We start from the raw sequence: 24,725 nt of genomic DNA, 5'->3' as shown, positions 1-24,725 counted from the left end.
AAGATATTCTATTCCACATATACTGTACTGCTTCTTATCAAAGAAAAAAAAAATAGCATATACTGATCTTGGGGATGTACTGGCAGTGTCTATAAGCCACATGACAGATATAGACTCGTAATTTACACCTTTGATTGTGGCAAGGTTTATGTTTATTGAGAGCTTCTATCCCACTACTAATGACTGGGGAGTCAATTCAGAGCGGTTTACATGAGCTTCTGTAAAGGTGTTATGCTACATGAGCTTCTGTAGATATGTTACCATACAGAGTTACAAAGAGCTTCTGGGCTCTATATTGAAATACACAGAGCTCTGTGGTAGTGTTACAATACAGAGTTATTAATATCAGCATGATTATGCCATTATCAATCATCCTACTTATGTTACTGGCACATTGATCATCCTACTTATATGCACATGTTTATACCAAATCAATCATCCTAAGTACTGTATATACAGTACACATATAATACTAAGGGCTCCTTTTATTAAACTGTGCTAATGGTTTTAGCGCATTAGTTTTTCCGCGTAGCGTGGGTTAACTAATTTGCAGCGCGCACTAAAAACGCTACCGCAGCTTAGTAAAAGGAGCCCCAGGTTTACTATTGCAGCCAAATACACTATATTAACACACCTCCTAAGGAGGTTGGCCATTTCAGCCAAATATAATCTATTTACATGCATTCCTTGAAAGTTCTAGTTTCCTCTCTCTGTCAGCTTCATAATTTCAGTTGAAGTAGTCTGAGAAAAGGTTCTGATCCAGAAAAGGCATGGGCCATCTAGATAAGGGTAGCAACGTTTTAAACTTACTTTAGTCAAGTGCAACTCTTTTGATAAAGTTCCTCATGAGAGACTCGAGAGAAAATTAAAAAGACTTGGAATAGGAGGCAATGTTCTGCTCTGGATTGGTATGATGAATGAGTTGATCAGATTTTTAGATGACACAAAAATATTCAAAGATTTTAAATGCAGACTGTGGGAAATTGCAGGAAGAACTTGGGAGGCTGAAAGACCAGGCATCCAAATATATAAGGCCCGCTATCGAACCCTCATATGCACATGGAAGATAGAGGCCAGAAGGGAGAATTTTTCAAACATGGAAAGTGACATCCGTGCCCTTCTGGTCATCCAAAATGAGCACCTCATCAGGGAGGGCAGATGCAGGTTAGCCCAGACCACAGCAAGAAGGTTTGGCAGAAGATCTAGGTGACCCTGTAAGGTGAGCAAACACACTCCCCAAAAGCTCTCACATCTTCCACCATTAGGGCTAATGCACACACCCATGCAATCTGGCCAGGTGGTATTTAACGTGAGCTGCCAGCATGCAGCTCACCCGTAATACCTGCCAACAACTCCACACCAGTGGGCGATAAGGGCAAACAATAATGCTTTCAGACTTCAAAGTTAAATTTATTTGTACAGTGTCACATATTTCAGCATTTGATAGTTTATAACTGATAAAGACATCTTACTTTGTAATTTTACAATATGAAAATACGTCGTTTAATACCTTTCCTTAACACATTGTTGCAGTCTCATAATTTCTATCCCAGAGGCCTATACCCAGCACTCAGACCACAGGACACCTGTAAACATGCTGTAGCTACAACCTCAGGTAACCACATATATGTAGATATGCACAGTATATTCACCCTTTTGACCATTGGCTATCACCCACTAACCCTTCGCCCCAGATGATACATAGGATGGTGTTACCCATGAGCTCCTGTATACATACCTACTACCCCTCCCCCACCAACCATAAACAACTTGAATTCTGGGGTAGACAAATGTCATAGATGTCATGCCATTGGTTCTTGTACTCCACTCCCTGTCAATGAGATCTATGAAACATGAAAGGGACAAACGTGCGAACAGCACATTGAAAATGTGCCTATATATCCCAGATAGTCTCTGTGCTGCCACATCTGTGGAGGAAGTCAAGTAATTTTGAATTCAATATCCTCCATACCGCCCCCACCCCCACACACACCTTGGTGCCTGTCTATGTAGAGGCATGGTAGTAGTTAGCCATCTATTTGTTCAACACACATTCCACAGCTGTTCACAATGAGGGCGGGAGAGAATTCTTCACTGAGCTGCCTAATAGAGGTTACCACCTACTGGGTGAGAACAGATTTACAGGGCTCTAAATGTCTCAAATTATTGGCAATTTTGTAACAAACACATGCATGACATCTTGTCTGTGCTTTCCTTTTTCAACTAGCTTACTAAACATTTTGTAGCCTCGTAGAGCTCCTAGCAATTCCTTTAATATCAACGTCTTGATTATATCAGCATCTTCAGCTCTTCCATCTTGACATTTCTGTAATGCATATTTAAACATTCAACTTGCTATTTTACAATCTCTGCTAGTTTCTGCGTACAATTTTAATGGCTCCACAGCAGAAGCTATTGACCTGCAATGGAAATTTCATCTCTGAGGAGGTTGAAATGCTGGTTTGGGGTTGATGAAATACTGGAAACATCTGTTTGGTATGGCAGGGCAATGGCTTAGAACTTACACCAAATAGAAGATGGGTTGGAATCTGCCACTGCCTGAATGCTGTTTTTTAAAATAGGGATGCCGAGGACCTTAAGCTCAAGTTGTAGGCACTCCACAGATGTGCCAAGGCAAAGGCTGTTGGTGGCTCCCAACCTAGCAATGAAGAAATCAGAACAACAGGTCCTCCAGACCCTAGATGAGAAGGCAGCGTGGAGCATTATGGACCTGAATATTTCACAGCAGCCAAGGGCTAGTGGTGTCAGCTGACATACCTTGCCGCACAGGTATCCAGCCACCTAGCTCTTTGGCTCTGTCTATAAAAATCCTACCTTTGCAGGGTGCAGGATATTGGAACTATTTCTTTGCATCCTAGGAATTCTGTGAGAAAGGGATGGAGGTGTGGGCTAAAAGTGTTATTCAACAGGTAGAGGTACCACCATCAGCCTACAGAGTTTGCGGTAGTGCCCTCACAGCAGATACTCAAACACAAAAGGACAGAGTTCCAGACATCACCTCACTTGTGCACATATAAAGAATGTTTATTTTGTTTCACACAATTCCTTCTTTAACATATAGTGCAACCCCTCCTTCAATTGGTTTCACTCTATCATTGAAATATAATTTGTACCTTGATAATAGTATCCCATTGATTGTCCTACTTCTACCAGATCTATGATATATCTCTTATATCTACTTCTTCATTTAGTACTATATACTCTAACTCCCATCTTATTTTTTAGGCTTCTAGTATTTTTATAGCACTTCAAATTGTGCTTTGTTCTTACATCTACAAGCTGTTTAGTTGACAGGGATAATTTGCATCCTTTACTCTGCTATTCCTTTAAGCATACCTAGCTTTTTTTTTTTCCACTATTGTTGAAAATTCCTATTGGGATTCCCTAACTTCTGGTGGCTCTACTAACTGACATTTTCAATGCTTCTTTAGAATCAGGATTGGTTTCTGAGGACTGGAAAATGGCAAATGTAGTCCCTCTGCACAAAAGCATAAGTAAGGAGGAGGTAGTCTGATCTCTGTGGTGAATAAATTAATGGAAACACTTCTACAACAGAGGATAGTGAGATTTCTGAAAACCAGTTCATTGTAGGACTCAAGGAAGCATGGTTTTTCTAGAGGCAGGGCTTAGACATCTGATTAATTTCTTTGACTGGTGAGCAAGGGTCATTGACGCCATTTGTGAAAGCTTCAGGTTTGAAAATAATTATACATGCAAAATGACACCAGCGCAAGGTTTTAAAATTATAACCAAGATTTATTGAATTATTGTTTCTATTTTTCCATTATTAGATCAAAAGAACAGCATAATTGCTTACGTTGCGCTCATGGGAGATCATCATCGTGGCCATAGGCTGGCCTTCTCACAATGGTCTCGTTTTTCTATCTCATTACATTCTATTATATAATTTTTGGTTTAGTGACATCATCAAGTTTGACGACCAATGGGTGGTCTTAAAGTTTAGACAAAGAAACATTCCTCCATGTTTAAAAGTTATACAAAGTTTTCAGAAAATTACTTTTGATTTCTGAATTAACATTATAACATTCAAGAGAATCTATAATTATTAACATGGTACTGAGAAATTCTCAGCCCTAAAGGAAAAAACTCTTCCTAAGCTGACAGGTTCAAATTGCACAGCCTTACACAGAAACCTTACTCTGGAGGAACGGGGGGGGGGGGGGCAAATCCCCCTCTCCTCTCCCTGAAGCGTGGGCTTCCAATGCCCCCCTTCTTCCTATTCTTGAGACTGACTCTAATTACTTCCAGATGCTGCCTTAGGATTTTCCTTAGTGTTTCTTCAGGTTTAAAATATATAAAGTATGTTTTTTCAAAACTTATTCCTTTTGTTCAACATAGTCACAGCCATCACTCCAGTCATATTCATTTATACTTTGCTTCATTCACTCTTTGCTTGGCCAAGCTTTTCCATTCAATAAATCATAATTTTCATTCAAAACTACATCCAATTCAGTTTGAGACATGTTATCCTTCTTTACCAGTCTAAAGCAAGCACATCTGGTGTTACGAAGCTGGGAGCGGGAAAAACTCAGAGAGGACAAAGAAGGCAGAAAACTAATCACTGGCACAAGATGGTGTCCAAACAGAGAACCCAAACTGGATTCTATGTAATCATGTAATCATGATTTCCACCATGATTTGGCTCAACAGCAAAGTACATACACAGATATTATTATGCTTTCCCTTATATTAATCCTTAGTGTGTTTTTCTCTGGCCTTAGCTACATTATATTCAAATTTTTATTCACCTGTTTTTCCGTACGCTTCTATTTGGGCATGGTCCTTAACTAACACAGAATTATCTAACTAGAATTACCCAGAATCATACGAAAAACTGGCGCTTTTTACTGCACTATCATGCTCCTGACATCCATTCTAATATCGTCCCATAAACAGCACGCTGGCCACGAGCCACGACTCACTGGCTAACTAGACAGTTGGATCAAGTGGGAGAGATAATAAATGTATTTAGATTTTAGCAAAGCCTTTGACATGATGCCCTTGGTATAGATTTGCTCCATGTGACTCTGGCCAAGTCACTTAATCCCCCATTGCTCCAGGTACATTAGACAGAGTGTGAGCCCACCAGGACAGATAGGGAAAAATGCTTGAGTACATTACATTGATGTCTTCTATCCCGCCAATATCTTTCAGTTCTAGGTGGTTTACAACAAGAAATTAGCCTGGGAATTCCCAGGGAGATTACAAAGTTGATAGCTATAGTATGCATCAGGATCTGCGTCGATACAGTTTGGTTAGATCATTTGACAAATTTCTTGAATAGTATGGTTTTCAGTTCTTTCCTGAATGTTTTGTAGTTGGGTGTCATGATCAGCAGATTTGAGAGGTGAGGGTCTATTTTTGCTGCTCTGGTGGCTAGTAGACCGTCATATATTGTTTGCTTTGCATGCCTTTGATTGGTGGGTGGGTAAAGTGTGCTTGAGATCTCCTTTGTCTGGATGTGTTTTTCCTGATTAGGCGGTTGTTCAGATAGCTTGGTCCATTTCCATTTAGGGCTTTGAATAGGGTGCAGTAGAATTTGTGTTGTATGCGTGCTTGTACTGGGAGCCAGTGTGAGTCTTAGAAAGCTGAGGTAATATGGTTGCATATTTTCAGCGAGTATATTAGTCTTAGGGCTGTATTTTGGACTGTTTGTAATTGTTTTAGCATGTTGGTGGGGCATGACAGGTAAAGTATGTTATAGTAGTCCAGGAGTCCTAGGATTAACGCTTGTACTGAGTTTGAATTGTTCATTGTTGAAGTATTTTCAGACTTGTCTTAAGTTGTGCATGGTTGCAAATGCCTTCTGAATCATTTTGCTGATTTGAAGTTGCATGGTGCAGCCTTTGACTTTCATTATTCCCAGCAGTTTTAGGTTGAGTTATAAGGGATATGTGATGGAGTTAATTTCTAGGTTTGTTATGGTTGGGGTTTTAGTTCTTTCTAGAAGTAAGAATTTGGTTTTGTCTTGGTTCAGTTTTAATTTGTGGTCTCTCATCCATTTTGACACTGTTTCTGGTGCAATGTGTAGTTTGTTCATTGTGTTGGGGGTGGTTTGGTCAAAAGGCAGGAAGATGGTGATATCGTCTGCTTAGCTGTATGACGTTATGCCTTGTTTGTTTAAGCATGTGCCAAGTGTGGCTATGTAAAGGTTGAAGAGTGTTGGTGATAGTGGGGAGCCTTGGGGGACTCCGCAAAGGTTGTTCCCATTGCTCCAGGTACATTAGATAGAGTGTGAGCCCACCGGGACAGATAGGGAAAAATGCTTGAGTACCTGAATGTAAACTATTTAGGCTATAAGTGGTATATAAATACTAAAATAAAATAAATAAAAATAAATAAATAATGTGACTGACTAGGTTAGAAATTGGTTGAGTGGAAAGTGAGAAAGGATAATGGTAAATGGAGTTCACTCAGAGGAAAGGGATGTTACCAGTAGTGTGCCGCAAGAATTGGCTCTTGAGTATAGTTCTCTTTTAACAATTTTGTAAGTGATCATGCAGGAAGGCTTTTTTAAATCTATTTAAATTTTTATTGAAGTTTTAAACAAATAAACCAATCAAAACAACACAAAAAGTACTCATGTAGTATATCAGCAACCGACCACCAACAACATGTGGTCTCCAAAAAATAACAACAGCCACATTACATATAACTGAGTAGTACTCCTCCTCCCCCCAATCAAAGATAGAACTTCCAAAAATCCTTTGACAAGGTACCTCATGAGCGGCTACTTAGGAAGCTGTGGAACCACGGGGTGGAAGGGGACGTTTACAGATGGATTAAGCACTGGTTGGCAGGCAGGAAGCAAAGGGTTGGTGTGAAGGGCCACTACTCGGACTGGAGGAGGGTCATGAGTGGTGTCCCGCAGAGGTCGGTGCTCGGACCGCTGCTGTTCAATGTGTTTATAAACGACCTAGAAATGGGGACAAAGTGTGAAGTCATAAAATTTGCTGATGACACGAAACTATGTAGCAGGGTTAGAACCACGGAAGATTGTGAAGACCTACAAAGGGATCTAAACAAACTAGAAGAGTGGGCAAAAAAATGGCAAATGAGCTTCAATATAGAAAAATGCAAGGTCATGCATATAGGGAAAAAGAAACCGATGTTCAGCTACAAAATGGGGGGATCAGTGCTAGGGGAAAGTACCCTTGAAAAAGACCTGGGTGTGCTGGTGGACACAACGATGAAATCAACAGCACAATGTGCGGCAGCCTCAAAGAAAGCAAACCAAATGTTGGGTATTATTAAGAAGAGTATTACAACAAGGACGAAGGAAGTCATCGTGCCGCTGTATCACGCGATGGTGCGCCAACATCTGGAATACTGTGTCCAGTATTGGTCACCGCACCTCAAGAAAGACATGGCGATACTTGAAAGGGTTCAGAGAAGAGCAACGAAAATGATAAAAGGTCTGGAAAATCTTTCATAAGCAGACAGGTTAGAAAAGCTGGGGCTCTTCTCCCTGGAAAAGCGGAGACTCAGAGGAGACATGATAGAGACCTTCAAGATCATGAAAGGCATAGAGAAGGTAGAAAGGGACAGATTCTTTAGCCTACTGGGAACTACTAGAACAAGGGGGCACTCAGAAAAATTGAAAGGGGACAGGTTTAGAACCAATGCTAGGAAATTCTTTTTCACTCAGAGGGTGGTGGACACCTGGAATGCGCTTCTGGAGGTTGTGATAGGACAGAGTACACTACCGGGTTTCAAGGAAGGATTGGATAAGTTCCCCTCCTCTAAAGCCAATTTCTGAGTAATAACATTCCAGGTAGGTATCGACTGCGAATAATAACCCCTACGTTTAGCCACATATATTTCCATTTTCCCCAACATATTTAATTTCACTCTCCATTCATTCAAGTCCGGAACCAGAGACTCCTTCCAGTAATTGGCGATGAGACATTTAAACACAGCCAGCCCCATGTGCAATAAGCGGGTTTGCCATCTGGTCTCACAGTGATTAGATACCCCCAATAAACAGAAATAATAGGAATCTGGACCCCCAACATATGCGACATGGCCCCCACTACTGCCACCCAACAAGGGGTTAACACAGGACACTCCCACCATATATGAAGAAATGTACCCACTGCCTGGTGACAGCACCAGCAAGTATCTGAAGCTTGGGGATACATCTTGTGAAGCCGCTCCGGGGTATAATACCACCGACTCAACACCTTATATGCATTCTCCTGTATCAGAGCACAAGTGGTTGCCCTACCCACCTCTGAACAAATGGCATCCCACTCTTTAGATGTGAATGTACATTGCAAGTCTCGCTCCCAATCATGGCGGAACCCCATATTCGGGACCACGTGCCCTCTAAGGTATTGGTAAATAACAGATATGGTCCTGGGCACCTTCTGCAAAGTCTCCCATAATTGTTCCAATTGTTCAGCCTCAATAGGAGATGTCCCCTCCCACCCCCGAGCACGAAAATAATGTTTCACTTCTAGATAAGCCAAACATGCGGGAAGGCTTTTAACTTCAGTAAGTTTTGCCTATTTATGGATGATATCAAAATATGCAACAGTGAAGACACTTCAGATAATGTGAGAACATGAGGAAGTATCTAGCAAAGCTTGAAAAACAGTCCAGAATTTGGCAGGTAAGATTTAATGCTAAAAAAAAAAGAGGGTCACAAATTTGGTTTGCAAAAACTGTATAGAGGTAAAGTACTTCCAGAACTTGGGGTTGATCGTATAATTTTAAGGTGGCCAAATATGTAGAAAAGACAATGACAAAATCCAGAAACATGCCTGAGTACATAAAGAGGAGAATGGATAGAAGGAAAAAAAGAGTGATAATGCTTCTTTATAAGTCTCTGGTGAGACCCAGTTTAGTGTACTGTGTATAATTTTGAAGACAGCACTTTCAGAAGGATATAAACAGAGTCAGTGCAGAGGGTGGCTACTAGAATGGTCAGTGACCTTCATTATAAAGCATATGGGACAGACTTAAAGGTCTCAATATGCATACTTTAAAATCTCTTGCCATGTGGGAAGGTTTGCCCTCAACTTGTACACAAACTAAGTGGCGTCAGTGTGAGTCAATACTGGTCCCTGAAGCAATAAGCAAAACGGGGCACCTTGTCAGACCTGTGCCCGGTGAACCTCCACACTACCAAGTTTTCCAGATAAGTGTAATTTATGGAGCTATCATACTGAGTCACTCAACTCAAAATGAAAATTTCAAGCTTATTCAAAGAATCTTAAATGTCCAAACTTGTAGAGAGCAAACTAATACAACACCCTGGACACTACTCACATAATTTTCATGCCCATTGCTGGGGTAGTATATTCATCATTGGTCTGGTATACTCATATTAAATTTTTGCTCTATGGTAATTGATGTGCAAAAAAAGTGTGTATAACAATGGGCATGAAACTATGGGCTCCTTCTATCAAGGTGCGGTAGGCAGTTAACGCACGTTCAACCACCTGCCGCGCTAGTCGCTAACACCTCCATTGACGAGGCATTAGTTTTTAGGCTTGTCGCGGGGGTTAGTGCGTGATGAAATATCTGACGCGCTAACCCCCATAGCGCGCCTTGATAAAAGGAGCCCTATGTGAGTAGTGTCCAAGGTGTATGAGGTCTGTGTGTTTGAAATATATTTTATTAATTTGCTTTCTAGAAGTTTGGCTAACATACTGATTGTACCCTTGATTTTTTTTTTAATTGAAATTCTATAATATGAGGGTAAATCAAAAAGTAAAGGCAAAATGCATTTAATGGCTTTAATAGAAGTAACTGTGAGCAATTGAACATATCACTTTTCCATATAGCCCCCATGCAAGATGATGCATTTGTTATATCGTTTAACTAGCTTCTGCATTCCTGAAGTGAAGTTTCTCAGCTGCTCCTGATGCCAGGTGAGCACCCGCTTCCTTTATTTCATCATGCCTTGGCTTTTGCTTTCCGGGTCACAGTGATGCACACATGTCTCGTCGACAGTGACAATTCTCTCCAGAATACTCAGATCTTCTTCATACCATCTCAGGAACTGGTTCAAACCTCCACACACTGTTGTTTGTGCAGATCAGTAAGCTGTTCAGGAACTCATCATGTGCAGACTTTCCTGTATCCCAAGTCACCATGCATTATGGCAAATGGAGATCCATAGCTGATATCCAAATTTGTAGCCATCTGAGACACTGTTATCCATCAGTCTTCTCTAATCAAGGCATCTGCCCTGTCAATGTGCTATTGAGGGTGCGATGTTGATGGGCAACCAGAACGACCTTCGTTGGTTACACCTCTTCTTCCTGCTTTAAACCTTTTTACCCACTCATAAACCTTTCATTGATTCATGTTGCTATGTCCATACCGAGTCAATATCCAACAGTGAATTTCCACAGGTTTTACTCCCTCTGCCCAAAGAAAGTGCATTATTGCACATTGTTCTTTGATGGTGCAATCTTACAATGAAGTGTCCATGTTTCTGACCTCGTGGCTGCCACATGACCAAAGGCCGAACGATGCACTGTGTGTAGACAAACTATCCAACAGTACACATGCTCCATTTCACTAACTCTCTTCTGGTTATCACGTAATTGAACAATTGCCTTTCATTTTTGATTTGCCTTCGTATTACATCCATAGAAATAACCAAGGTACCATATGTGCACAAAACAATATTCATAAGAACATAAGAACATAAGAAGTTGCCTCCGCTGAGGCAGACCAGAGATCCATCTCGCCCAGCGGTCCGCTTCCGCGGCGGCCCATCAGGCCCACTGCCTGAACAGTTGTCTCTGACTAATTTTATAAATTACCTCTAATCCTATCCCTATAACCTTACCTCTACTCTTATCTGTACCCTTCTATCCCTTTGTCCTCCAGGTACCTGTCCAGACCTTCTTTGAAGCCCTGTAGCATGCTTTTGCTTATCTGGCAACACAAGCAGCAAAAATCAACCATTCCATCTCCAATCTTATGACAATATCAGACAACCTCAAAACATTCAGAAAAGAAATCAAAACCCTGCTTTTCAAAAAATTCATCCAAATATCTTAACCCCTCCTCTTTTACCTCCAGAAGATTCACCTACCTTCAGATAACCTTCCCCCAAATTACCCACCTTAACACCTTCCAATTAAACAAATACCATAAATAGATTGTAACCTACCCTCTCTAACTGCATTCCATATGTATTTTTCATACAGTTCTTCACTGTCAGTTTAATTTCCATCCTATAAGTTCACATAGAATTTTTCTTTTTTCAACCATCTTTATTTTCTCTTCTTTATTAATTTCCAGGTACTTTAGTTAGATTGTGAGCCTTCGGGACAGTAAGGGAATTTTTTAAGTACCTTCTTACTTCTCATTTATAATCTTAATGTATATTTTCTTCAAACCGCTTAGAACCTAAAGGATATAGCGGTATATAAGAAATAAATTACATTACATTACATTACATCACATCCTCCAGTAGCGCGTTCCATGTATCCACCACCCTCTGGGTGGAAAAGAATTTCCTGGCGTTTGTTCTAAACCTCTCCCCTTTCAATTTCTCTGAGTGTCCCCTTGTACTTGTGGTTCCCCATAGTTTGAAAAATCTGTCCCTGTCCACTTTTTCTATGCCCTTCATGATCTTGAAGGTTTCTATCATGTCTCCTCTAAGTTGTCGCTTTTCCAGCGAGAAAAGCCCCAGCTTTTTCAGTCTGTCAGTATATGAGAGGTCCCCCATACCCTTTATTAGTTTAGTTGCTCTTCTCTGGACTCTCTCAAGTACCGCCATGTCCTTCTTGAGGTACGGCGACCAGTACTGGACACAATACTCCAGGTGTGGGCGCACCATTGCACGATACAGTGGCAAGATGACTTCCTTCGTCTTGGTCGTGATACCTTTCTTAATGATACCCAACATTTTGTTTGCTTTCCTTGAGGCTGTGGCGCACTGCGCCAACGCCTTCAATGTTGTGTCTACCATCACTCCCAGGTCTCTTTCAAGGGTGCTCACCTCTAGCGGTGATCACCCCATCTTGTAAATTCCAAAGAAAACTTTCAAATTTAGAATCTAGTCCACATCTAGAGAAACTTCTGAGATATTAGTAAGAAATTAAAAAAAAAGGAAAAAAAAAAAAACAGATGGAAAACATTTGCTAAGAATATTGCATGCCTAGAAATCTTAATCAATTAAAGTTTTCAAGTTTATTAAAATTTTTGATAAAACGCAAATCAAGTTTTCTAAGCATTTTACAATTTGTATTAAAACGGGTAAAACAATGAACAAGTAAATACCGACTAAACAATACATCACAAATGTGAAACAATAAGAAAATGGGGAGAACTACAATTTAAAAGTAAAGAGAACAAGAAGGGGAAACCACAAATAGGGAAGCTAGGGGATACAGATTATTAAATAACCTTGGCTGATTCCAGGACCATAATAAATCAAATAAACATAGTGAAGCATCCTGTAAGATATCAACAGCTGTAGTAGATAGAAAATTCTATGTGAGTTGGGTCCAAAAAAATGTATGAATTGTTTCTGTATGTAGCCAAGCACTTACATGGAAATTTTTAGAAAGAATGAGCCTCTCAAAGCCAAAACTTTAAGCTTACGCTGTGAAAAGATTTTATGTTTCAACTGCGTTGTCTTGGATACATATGGAAATATAACAGTCTGTCCACAAAAAGGTACATCCTTACTTTTAAAATAAGCTATCAAAATTAACATTTTCTTCTTATTACCGTAATATTTTTGTCTTCTCTAATATAGCATACAGTACAAAAGTCTCCAAGAAAAACTGCCAAAGAAGTTTCAAAAGACACAGACCAAAAGGCAGAACAAGTCAGAGTTCTGAGTGGTAATCTACTAATTAGCAAACCTGTGTGAGACAACACAAAAGCGTGAATTTCATTAAATTTGAAAATATTAGTGAAACTGGGTATCCTCAGAATGAGAGGTCAGCGAAAGGAGAAATTCTCCAGCGCTTTACATAACAAGGCAAAGGAGAGCAAACCTGTGCTTACACACCATCATAGGATACCTCATGTGTGCTTAACCAAAATAGTGAAAATTCCACAGTGAAGTAACTCATAATCACACAGGTGAAGTCAATCAGAAGAACCACTCTCCCCGAATTAGCTCAGACTTAGCTTTAAAAGTGTGTCCATAGATCTTGCAGGCAAGCAGGGGGTAACACAATGATCCAAAAACCCTTGATGGCCGGGTTCAACCAAACCCGATTTCGGAAACTCAGTGTTCCTTCATCAGGAACCCATTGCTGCATGATAGCTGGGGAAAACACAGGAAAAATCTGAACTGGCTGGGAGGAGGGCGGAGCTAACAGAGCGGAGCGCACGCTGCGCTTAAAAGCCAAACAGAGAGACGTCATGATAGAGCAGGCCAATCCGGACGCTTAGGCCAATGAGCAGAAGAAAATGAAACTATACAATCGTAGGCCTAGAAAATCCTGGCCTACATTTCCAGAGCCTATTTTTCACAGGGGCACAATCTCTATAGTGTACCATCACGTGAATGCCACTGATCACGTGTCAGCTTTTTAGGCAGCTGCTGATATCGTCGCCCTATAGAGAACCTGGGCTATAGGGCCTAGCAAGTAACCTAGGCTCCGGAAATGTAGGCCAGGGTTTTACAGGCCTACATTTCCGGTGCCTAGGATCCTTGTAGAACTCTGGCCAGTGGCATCTAGCGACACTGAAGTCTGGCAGCCCCCCTAAACACGCCCACTTCCTGGCTTCAGTATCACTAGGCACCGGTCCCGGAGGGCGCCTAGTGGTGCCTAATTTATTCAATGTGTTTTAAATTGTTTTTTTATGGTTTTAATGTTATAAATATGAAAAAATGAATTCAGAAATATTGTGTCATAATAAAGTATTTAAATTAACATGGAGTCCATTGACAAATTTTGTTAACTCTGATTAGTTGGATAATGCCTTTATTTCATAATTGATTTGTATATCCAGGGGGGAGGGGGTAATATATTTTGTTGTATTCATTGATCGATTGTAATTGCTGTGTATGACGTTAATTGTATGTTTATGTTTAATGCACTGTTCTCAAATTGAAAATTAATAAAGATGTATAAAAAAAAAAATTGAAAAATGGCACAACTGATTATCACACCACTTAAAATCAATTAAAACACTTAAGTTAGGCACTGGTAGGTGTGAACTAGGAGCCTACCAGCGCCTAACTTTCTGCAGCCTTTGCAGAATCAGGCCACTAATACATGGATTTTATATTAGTAATATCTAAGGTTAATTTTAAAACATTTTTCATATACATTCTAAGAAGTTGTTTGGGAGATAAATAATGAGTGATTGGAAAATTTAAATGTCTCAAATTATTCGCTCTCACAACATTTTCTAAGTTTTTCATTTGCATATGTATCACAAGGCAGTTCTTCACCAAGGACACCATTGCTGACTGGCAAGAAACCATCGGAGACTCCTGTTTCTCTAGTCCTTTTTGCACAGACATTATCTTTATATCATGTTTAGTGGTACCATATTTGTGAAAACAAAATAGGACACAGAAAATAAAATGGTTGCTGCCTTGGCACCACCCTTACTCCCAGCCCCACATCACCACCACATGGTATGCAGTCACCTTGCTCTGCCTCCCATAAGGCTAACACTCTCTCTACCTCTCCACTGCAATTGCTCTACAAGAGGAGAGTGAACGGCTTCATATTATGCTGCTTCTTCCCCTGTACCTGCCTAGAGAACTGACTGCTCATCGGAACAGTCAGAGGATGTAGATAACTCTGCAGTTCATGAGCAATTGACTCTAGGCTGCTGGGCAGACATAGGATGAGGAAGCAGTGTGACACAGTGCATAGGCAGCGGAATGGTTTTTTTGTTTGGAGGGCCAAAAAGCTCTGCCCCAGACCCTGCCCCCATAATAGTTCTATTTGTAATACCATTTTTTCCATTCATTTTTCATATATACACACAATATAATCTTATTAACAATACATAATAGTTAACCACAAAATTAAACTATACAAAGCACACTGTATGCTTCTCAATATTCATTCCTACCAGAACATCTGACCATGGTCACAAATGCAGAACACAGATAACCCCTATGCAAATACAGGACCACAAACTAAAAGTACTAATACAGTGGTACCTTGGATTACGAGCATAATCCGTTCCAGGAGCATGCTCGTACTCCAAAATGCTCGTTTATCAAAGCGAGTTTCCTCATAGCTTTGATACGTTCCCCCCCCCCCCACGAGAACCAGCATTGCTCCTCCCAAAGGCCCCCCCTGCGATCCGGCACCCCCCCTCCCCCCGTGATCTGGCACCCTCCCCCCCCGCGATCCAGCACCCCCCCACCGCCGCGATCCAGCACCCCCCCGACGCGATTGGGCACTCCCCCGCCGCGATCGGGCACCCCCTCCCGCTGTGATTGGGCACCCCCCTGCCGCTTCTTACAGTCATCTGGGCACCGGCACCTGCATGTGAACTCACAGGTCTTGAGCATGCACAGATGCTCACGGCCCAGCAGAGGAGGAGGACAATCTTCGGGCACCGGCACCAAGCACAGGACATGCCGGTGCCGGTGTCCAGATGACTGTAAGAAGCGTCGGGGGGGGGAGGGTGCTGGATCGCATCGGAGGGCTGCCGGATCGCGGGGGGAGGGTGCCGGATCGCGGGGGGCGCTCGTAAATCGAGCCACGCTCTGTTTCCGAGGTGCCGATTTTGCAAATGTTTTGCTCGTCTTGCAAAACACTCGCAAATCGGTGCACTCACACTCACTGTATATGCACTCACTGTATATGTTTTCTGGTGATTTTGTTTTTCTAACCATCTTTTCCCAGTCTATGGCTCTACTTCCTTCTGTCTGTGCTCTTAACTGTGTATCCAGGGCCTTATTATCCATTTGCTGCTTTTCTCTCCTTCACTTTCAGCCCTACAGCCATCTTTATCATTAACTTAATATTCAACTTTCTTCCATTTTTCTGCTTTCTTCTCAAAATCTATCTAGTTTTCCATATCTTCCCTTTCATCCTTGTGTACCAGCTCCTCGCTCTTTCTTCTCCCCTATTCCCATCTATCTATAAGAAGCATTTCTTTTTATCTCTTCCCTGCCACACTCATTGCTATGTATCATCTCCTCCTTCTGTCTCCCTTTCCCTTCCATCCCTGTGCACCATCTCATCCTTCTCTCTCACCCTCTCCTATGGTCAGACATCTGTGTCTTCCCCCTTTCCCTCTCCCTATGGTCTGGCATCTTTCTCCTTTCCTTCTCATAGCCTGAAATCTCTTCTTCCCTCCCTCCTTCTTCCTGTGGTCTGACATCTCTCTCCTCTCCTTCCTGCAGTCTGGCATATCTCTCTCCCCTCCTTCCCTTCCATTCCAGTGGTCTGACAACTCCCTCTTCCCTTCTTTCATCAACCTTCTCCGGAATCTGAAGATGTGCGATGATCTACTAGCAATTCAGGCAGCAAAACTAGACCACCATCTCTCCTACTTACTGATAACAATGCCTGATTACAAAACCCTCTATTCAGGAAATTTGTCAAGATAAACTAAAGCCATACCTAATTATCCCTGCTCTTGTAAATTTCTGAATAAGTCATAGTCCTGTAATTAGTACCTGATACTGTAATTCTCCTGGAAATGTCCAGTTTAACCTTTTATAATCCACCTAGAACTGCAAGATTAAGGTGGAATAAAAGTCACTAATGTAATGTAATATTTATCAAAAATCCTACAGAGAATTAAATAAGACAGAGATTTCTATGGTGCAGTATTGAAAATATAACAATTGACAATGGATTTGAGCAGGTTAGGACAAGCAAGGCAGAATTATTATTATTCTTTTTTTGTTCTGTTTTATAAAAATAGATGCAGGAATTTTACACTAACAGAGCAGAAGTAGAAACCATACAGTTAGCAGAAAATCTCATGGCAAAAACCACAGTTAGAGAAAATATTTTAAAAATAATCTAGAATTGTGCTTAACTGTTGAAGCCCTGTTGCAGTGTATATGGAGGGAAATTATCCAGAGAACAGTGATATTCAAACATCTATCCAGATAAAGTTAGAACAGAAAATACTGTCCTAATTTTATCTGGTTAGCTAGAGGTCTGAATATTGCCATTGTGCAGATAGCGCCAGTATTGACTGCTGTAACTGGATTTTTCAGTGTAGCTCACTACTGAATATTCATGTTTTATTTAGCTACCACAGCTGGCATACTTAGGAAAACAATTACTGTGAAAATTGAATATTTACCTATATATTTAATAAAGAAAATAGCAAATACAGTAGTTCAAACTCAAATCCCAAAAAACATTGGTTATTCAATGAGGAACGATCATATGAGAGGGTGCTGAAAAGTTCTCGGCCCAACTAACTTTCTAAATTCTGAGTGTTAATTTTGCCACTATAGCTATTTTATTTTGCAAAGTGCCAATTTGCTGAATTTTAATGCTATGTTTTGACTGTTTCAGACCACTAACATTTGTTTTCTGAGATCTGTGTACCCAACTGGACCCCTGAGGAAGGCGTGTTTGCCAAACACGGACCGTGTAGGGTCTGGTAGGACTAAATATGTGGACTAATATATTTGTGTTTACTCGTGTTTATAAGAACATAAGAACATAAGCAGTGCCTCTGCCAGGTCAGACCACAGGTCCATCCCGCCCAGCAGTCCGCTCCCGCGGCGGCCCAAACAGGTCACGACCTGTCTGTATCACCAGAAGGGGCTCCCTTGCCACCTTGGTTTCTCATTTAAGTCCTGTCTTCCTATCGAGGTCCTAACCCTCCGGTCTTGCACATGCACGACCTGGTTTGGTTTCTATACTCATTACCTGGTTAGTTTTCTATACTTGTGTTACATCCCAGCTCCTCCCTCAGTATCCCATGATCCCTTTATCCTTCAGGAATCCGTCCAATCCCTGTTTGAATCCCTGTACCGTATTCTGCCTGATCACTTCCTCCGGTAGCGCATTCCAAGTGTCCACGACCCTTTGGGTGAAAAAAAACTTCCTTGCGTTTGTTCTGAACCTATCTCCCTTCAGTTTCTCCGAATGCCCCCTCGTACCTGTTGTCCCCTTCAGTCTGAAGAATCTGTCCCTATCCACCCTCTCTATGCCCCTCATGATCTTGAAGGTCTCTATCATATCTCCCCTGAGCCTCCTCTTTTCCAGAGAGAAGAGAAGAGCCCCAGCCTATCCAACCTCTCGGCGTATGGGCAGTGTTCCAGCCCTTTTACCATTTTCGTTGCTCTCCTTTGGACTCTCTCAAGTACCGCCATGTCCTTCTTGAGGTGCGGCGACCAATACTGAACGCAGTATTCCAGATGCGGACGCACCATCGCCCGATACAATGGCATGATGACTTCCCTTGTTCTGGTTGTTATGCCCTTCTTTATGATGCCAAGCATCCTGTTGGCTTTTTTCGAGGCTGCTGCGCACTGTGCAGATGGCTTCAGTGATGCATCCACCAGCACACCCAAGTCTCTCTCAAGTCTGCTGTCTCCCAACAATACCCCCCCCAATTTGTAGTTGAACAACGGGTTCTTTTTCCCTATATGCATGACCTTGCATTTGTCCACGTTAAAGCGCATTTGCCATTTGTTTGCCCAGTCTTCCAGCTTGTCCAGGTCTCTTTGTAAGTCCTCACACTCCTCCCTGGTCCTAACTCTGCCGCACAGTTTGGTATCGTCTGCAAATTTTATAACCTCGCACTTTGCCTCCTTTTCCAGGTCATTGATATCTTTTGGAAGAAGTGATTAATAAATCATCTTTTAGAACATCATTTTCCACAGTTTTTCCTGTTTTTATCGTTCAGACCACTGAATGAACCATATTAATTTAAAGTGTGGAATTTTCAAGTTTGAAACTCTGAGTCATCATGAAGTTCCTATTCCTATAGAAGAAAACTCCAAAGAACATAAGAATAGCCTTACTGGGTCAGACCAATGATCCATCAAGTCCAGTAGCCCGTTCTCACGGTGACCAACCCAAGGAGTAGCAACATTCCATGCTACCAATCCAGGGCAAGCAGTGGCTTCCACCATATCTTTCTCAATAACAGACTATGGACTTTTCCTCCAGGAAATTGTCCAAACCTTTTTGTAAACCAGCTACGCTATCCACTCTTACCACAACCTCTGGCAATGCATTTCAGAGCTTAACTATTCTCTGAGTAAAAAATATTTCTTCCTATTGGTTTTAAAAGTACAGTATTTCCCTGGAACTTCATCTTGTGTCCTCTAGTCTATGTAAGAAGTGGTGTGCAAACTTTCAGCGTGGAGATTTCGAGATGGAAGATGTAACAAGGTCTGGGAGGCCTCAAACAGTGTTAGCTCCTGAAATTCTTGATCATATCCATGATCTGATTATGGCAGATCAGTGAATATCAGCTAAAACAATTATTGAGACACTACAGATATCCAGGGAACATGTTGGGTGTATAATCCATGAGCAGATGGCTATGTAGAAGCTCTCAGCCAAGTGGGTGCCAAAATATTTGAATGCTGATAAGAAATGACATTGAATGGACACTTCCAAGTTGATTTTGCAGCATTTTCAGTAAGCTGGTGCCAACTTTTTGGAACGACTAGTTACTATTGATGAAACATGGTTATACCGCTAAGATCCTGAGACAAAACAACAGTCCATGCAATGGCAGCACTCAGGTTCTCCAAGGTCAAGGAAATTCTAGATCCAAAAGTCAGCAGGAAAGGTCATGGCTTGGCTGCAGTAACTTAGGGAGGTCCCAGGGAAGAGGAGTGGTAGTAGATCAGATGCTTGCACCCTGTTTGCAAGAAGCTTCAATATTATACCTTCAGGGATTGTGTGAGAGATAACTGAAGACTGCCAAGATAGGCCTTGGGTGTTTGAACTATAGCAGCGAAAGTATCTAGCCCCTAAATGAGGAAAGATGCTCTTAAAAAGCGACCTGAAAACCCTTGATAAAGCCATTTAGTGGCGAAATGGGTCCTGTCGGGGCTGTCTAGAAACTCTGCATTTCAAAAGTTAAGTGAAAATCTCTTATAAATTAAAAATTGAATATTAATTAAACAATATTTAAGAGATTTAAGTTGAGCACTAGGGAGGTGGTAGAAGTAAAGGTCAATGATTAAAGCCTGTAACCAGTCAGTCTTGGTATCAAACATCAGTGTCCTAAATCAAGTGGGTTTAATCCCATATACCTTGTTACTTCAGTGTTTGAAATATAGACCCATGTCAGGGGCTATTGGAAATTGGACTGTGCTTGTAGAAAGTACCAAGGTTGTGAGAAAAACAGGGCTGGATATTTCCTTTTGTGTACATAAATACACTTCTCCCTCGGTATTCGCGGGGGTTAGGTTCAGAGCCGGATAGCGAAGTATGAAAAATCGCGAATAACTTCTCGGCTGGCTCTGACCCACCCCGCCTCCCTCCTGCGTCCCCGGAACCTTACCTGATGGTCTAGCGGTGAAGCGGGGCAGGAGCAATCTTCCAATGCTCCTGCCCCATGCAGAGCCATCATCAGAATGGCTGCCGTGAGTTCCCATTGTAGTCTCTGCACGGGGGCATGGGGGCATGGCTCTGCAAGGGGCAGGAACATAGGAAGATTGTTCCTGCCCCGCTTCACCACTAGACCACCAGATAAGGTTCCGGGAAAGCTTGGACGGCTTAAAAATAGCCAAATAATGAAAGTATTTTTTTTGTAAAAAAATTTTCGAATAACCGAATCTGCGGATACTGAAACCGCGGATTTGGAGGGAGAAGTGTAAAGCAATTTTACTTTTATCTGTATCCTGTGTGCTACATTTTGTGGGGCCTGCATCTAGCCACTAATCCACACTACCACAACCTAGTGAGAAAACAGAATAAACGGAACTGCTATAGATCTCTATGTAGACATCAAATGCTAACAAAATACTGCACTTTCATCATAAGCACAAAACGCAGGTTGTTCAATGTCGGTCCTCGAGGGCTGCAATTCAGTTGGGTTTTCAGAATTTACCCAATGAATTTTCAGGAGATCTGTTTGCATGCCTTGTTTCCATTTTAGACAAATAGACCTCATATGTATTCATTTGGGAAATCCTGAAAACCTGACCAGGCAAAGGCTGAGGTTGGACACCCCTGACAAAATGCAAACAAGGACCACAGATCAGTAATAGAGATATGAAAGCAAAAATCTGACCTAGGAACTCAAGAAAGTCAGAATTCACATGTACAGCAATACTAGAGAGAGAAACAAAAATGAAAAACCGTTCAGATTTACCTGAGGGCTGATAACAAGGTTGAAATGCAACTCCCCATTGGTTGTGCCGATTGGTGCAGAAGGAATACAATCAGGACAGGAGCAATTATGAGCAGAAAAGACTCAATTTTGGTATGACTCCTTTAGGAGATGGTTAGTGTTTATGAAGCCAGGGAAGCTGAGCTGTAGGCTGTTGGGTTTTTTATATTATTATTGCTTATCTGCTTCTGCTGTGCTCGGGCAGGTCTTTGGCACTTTTCTAGCAGTTTTTGATGGTGGGAGTTTCTTGAGGTGCCGGCTGAGGAGGTTGTGTTGAGATAGTTGGATTAGAGTTTATCAGGGAGCAGCTGTGGTGATTTTCTGGCATGGCTTGGATCATTTTAATTCTCCTTCTGCAGACTGTTTGCATCTGAAAGACCATCAGGTAGTCACTGGGTCCTATCTCTCTACTTACCCTCTTTTTTGAGGACAAAAGCTTCTGAAAATCTCCAACCCTAATCACCTATATCATTTGAATCAGGCTGCAAATGCCTTTCACACAAGTCTGTCAGGCAGCATGTATATTAACTCTACCTATCCCTGAAACTCAGAAATACCTGCCCTTGCTCTGAAAACAGAACTATCTCTCTGTTTGGGACAAAATTGAAAATTTCCAACACTAATCACCTACATTTGAATCAGGCTGAAAATGCCTTTCACACAAGCCAGCCAGCCTGCATTCATTAACTCCACCTACTGTATCTCTGAAACTCAGATATACCTGTTCCTGCTCTGAAAACAGAACTCTCTCTCTCTCTCTACTTACCTTACTTCTGAAAAGTATGTAGAATTTTATTCTGTGAATTGTATAATTCTGACTCTACTTTTGAGAAATACTTCCTCGACAAAATATATATTAACTTCTAGGAGACCTATAGAGAGTTTCCACAGCCATATTGCACTCAGCCTCAGGCTCTCCAACCCTTCCATCATCCCACCTATCTCTATGTTCACATCACAAATTTGCCGCCATCCTATCAGTCTCAACACCTTCCACCTGTTGCTTAACCAAATCCAACCTGAAGAGGCTAAAAATAACAAAATTGCAAATGTAATTTCAATAGCTCAAATATTTTACCTCCTTAAACTTATAACAATCTTGCCCATCATGTGCTTTGCTATCACAGTCATCATTAGTAAGGGCAGATATGGTGACTTAAAAAAACCCTCCCAACACAGCCCACACAACCTAATATCAATCCCCAGTCCCCCAATTACCCTTACAACAAATAACTTATCTATCACCCTCATAAATGCCAGATCAGTAAATACAAATACATCATACTAAATTACCTCCTCAAAGAAAATAATTGGAACACTTTCCTGATTACCAAATCCTGGCTGAAAGATAATGAAGGAGTTACACTAGGTATGATATGCCCCCTAGGCTATCAAGCCTTAGCATGCTCTCATACAAACAATAAAGGAGGAGGAGGAGCAGCCATTATAAAATCAAACATCATCCCAAGACTGATAGACACTGTCACATTAAATGGTATTGAATGCCTCATCTTCTCCACTGGTCATACCAGAAGCCTTACCTTTGCCCTGATCTACAGAGCCCCAAGCTCCACAAGAATGCCCTAGATGACCTCATAACATTCATCAGCAAGCTAGATATGCCCCACCAACAAATCACCATCCTTGGCAACTTCAATTTTACAAACTATCCCAACATAACTGGGGCACCAGCTGATCTCAAAAATAACAATAACAGACCTAGGCTTCCACTAGATCATCTCCTCAACCACCCACACTGTGGGCAATACTCTTGACCCAGTCTTCACAAAAGGACCAACTCGCCGATCCTCACAACCAGCACTACAACTCTGAGCCAGTACCCTGGTCCAATCACTACCTTATCACATTCCATCTCATGAACAGAGCTACTGAACACCCAAACAAGGACACTACCCCACTCAAGAAGATACTCAAACCTAACTGAATCAACCTAGAAAAGCTATCATCCAGCATCTTTAAAATAGCCAAAATGACTGGGGTCAAACCAACACCCGTCAAAGAAACTGCATCAAATTGGCATACTCAAGTCAAGACCCTAGATGAAAACCTAGCAGAAACCAAGAAAATAAAACCTAACACTTGCAACTTCTCTTCTCCCAGTTTACAGAAGAAGAGAGAACTAAAAAAAATGCTGAAAGAAATTGGTGCAAATCCAAAGAAAAAAAGGACAAACCCCATTGGAAAAAACTGTTACACGAGTATAAACTATTGATCCATGATACTAATCTCATACAGAAAGCTCCAAATAGATTGAAAACCTCTTCACACTGGCAAAAAACTTGCTCATAGCCTCACAAGGATATCATAAAAACCTACAAACCACCTGGACAGTGAAACCCTCTCAATCTACTTCCAAGAAAAAAATTGCATAAGTGCAAATCTTGATTCAACACCTCAAAGCCTAGCAAATACCCAGAATGACCCCCCTCTATGAGATAACCTGGAACTGAATCCCTCTATCACTTTGAGCCAGCCTCTCATGATGACATAGCAAAAACAATGACCGTGCTACAACCCTCTGGTTCCATCCTCAATTCATGCCTACTGAATCTCCTTACGGTGACAAAAGACACCTTCATCAAATCGATCCTACCTCTAATAAATTCCTCCCTGCAATCAGGAATAGTACTGCAAACCTGGAAATCAGCAATCATCAAGCCAATCTTTAAAAAAAAAAACCCTGGATCTGAACGAACTATAGACCGGTCTCCAACCTTCCCTTCATCTCCCAGATCCTTGAAAAAAACTGTACTATCACAACTACAGGCCTTCATCGACAGACAGAATGCCCTATCCCCTTACCTAACTGGGTTCAGAAAATTCTAAAGCACAGAAACAGTCTTAACAGACATATCGATGACTGCTGGAACATATTAGACAAAGGAAATGATGGGCTACTGGTCCTTCTAGACCTCAGTGTCACCTTTGATACCATCAATCATCCCTGCCTCCTCGTCAGACTGTCAAATATTGGAATCAAAAATCGAGCACTCCAGTGGTTCTCATCATTCCTGAGCCATAGGACCCAAAGCGTCCTACTAAGATCTATTCTATCGCAATCTAAACTGATAAATTATGGAGTACTACAGGGTGCCCTCGCATCCCCTCTGCTTTTCAACTTCTATATTAGATCGGTGATAGACATCGGCTTAAAATATGAAATAAAGATCCACTTATTTGCTGATGAAATACAACTGTACCTACCACCAGGCTTAAACTGAGACACTCAAATCTCCAAACTACACAATTACCTCTTGGAAATTTAAGGGTGGATGACCCCAAAAAGGCTGCAACTAAAAGTGGTGAAAACCGAGCTCCTCTGAATACAGAGAGGTGACCCTGAACTCATCTGACCTTCAATCTCTTGGGAATCTGCCACCCTGATGGACAAAGACAAAGTACGCAACCTAGGGGGTGATCCTGTACAG

General features: G+C 41.5%; 1 long non-coding RNA gene across 1 annotated transcript in view; it reads right to left on the bottom strand.

Annotated features, from left to right (window-relative positions):
• LOC117363528 overlaps positions 1-21,627 on the bottom strand; it is a 124,755-nt gene extending 103,128 nt beyond the window's left edge. The window contains exon 1 of the long non-coding RNA XR_004540085.1: positions 21,259-21,627. This is a non-coding gene — a long non-coding RNA (uncharacterized LOC117363528). The remainder of the gene's footprint in view (positions 1-21,258) is intronic.
• Positions 21,628-24,725: the final 3,098 nt, after the last annotated feature.

Source organism: Geotrypetes seraphini, chromosome 7, assembly GCF_902459505.1.
Source record: "Geotrypetes seraphini chromosome 7, aGeoSer1.1, whole genome shotgun sequence".
NCBI classification, from domain to species: Eukaryota; Metazoa; Chordata; class Amphibia; order Gymnophiona; family Dermophiidae; genus Geotrypetes; species Geotrypetes seraphini.
This window is presented reverse-complemented; position numbering and strand designations above follow the sequence as displayed.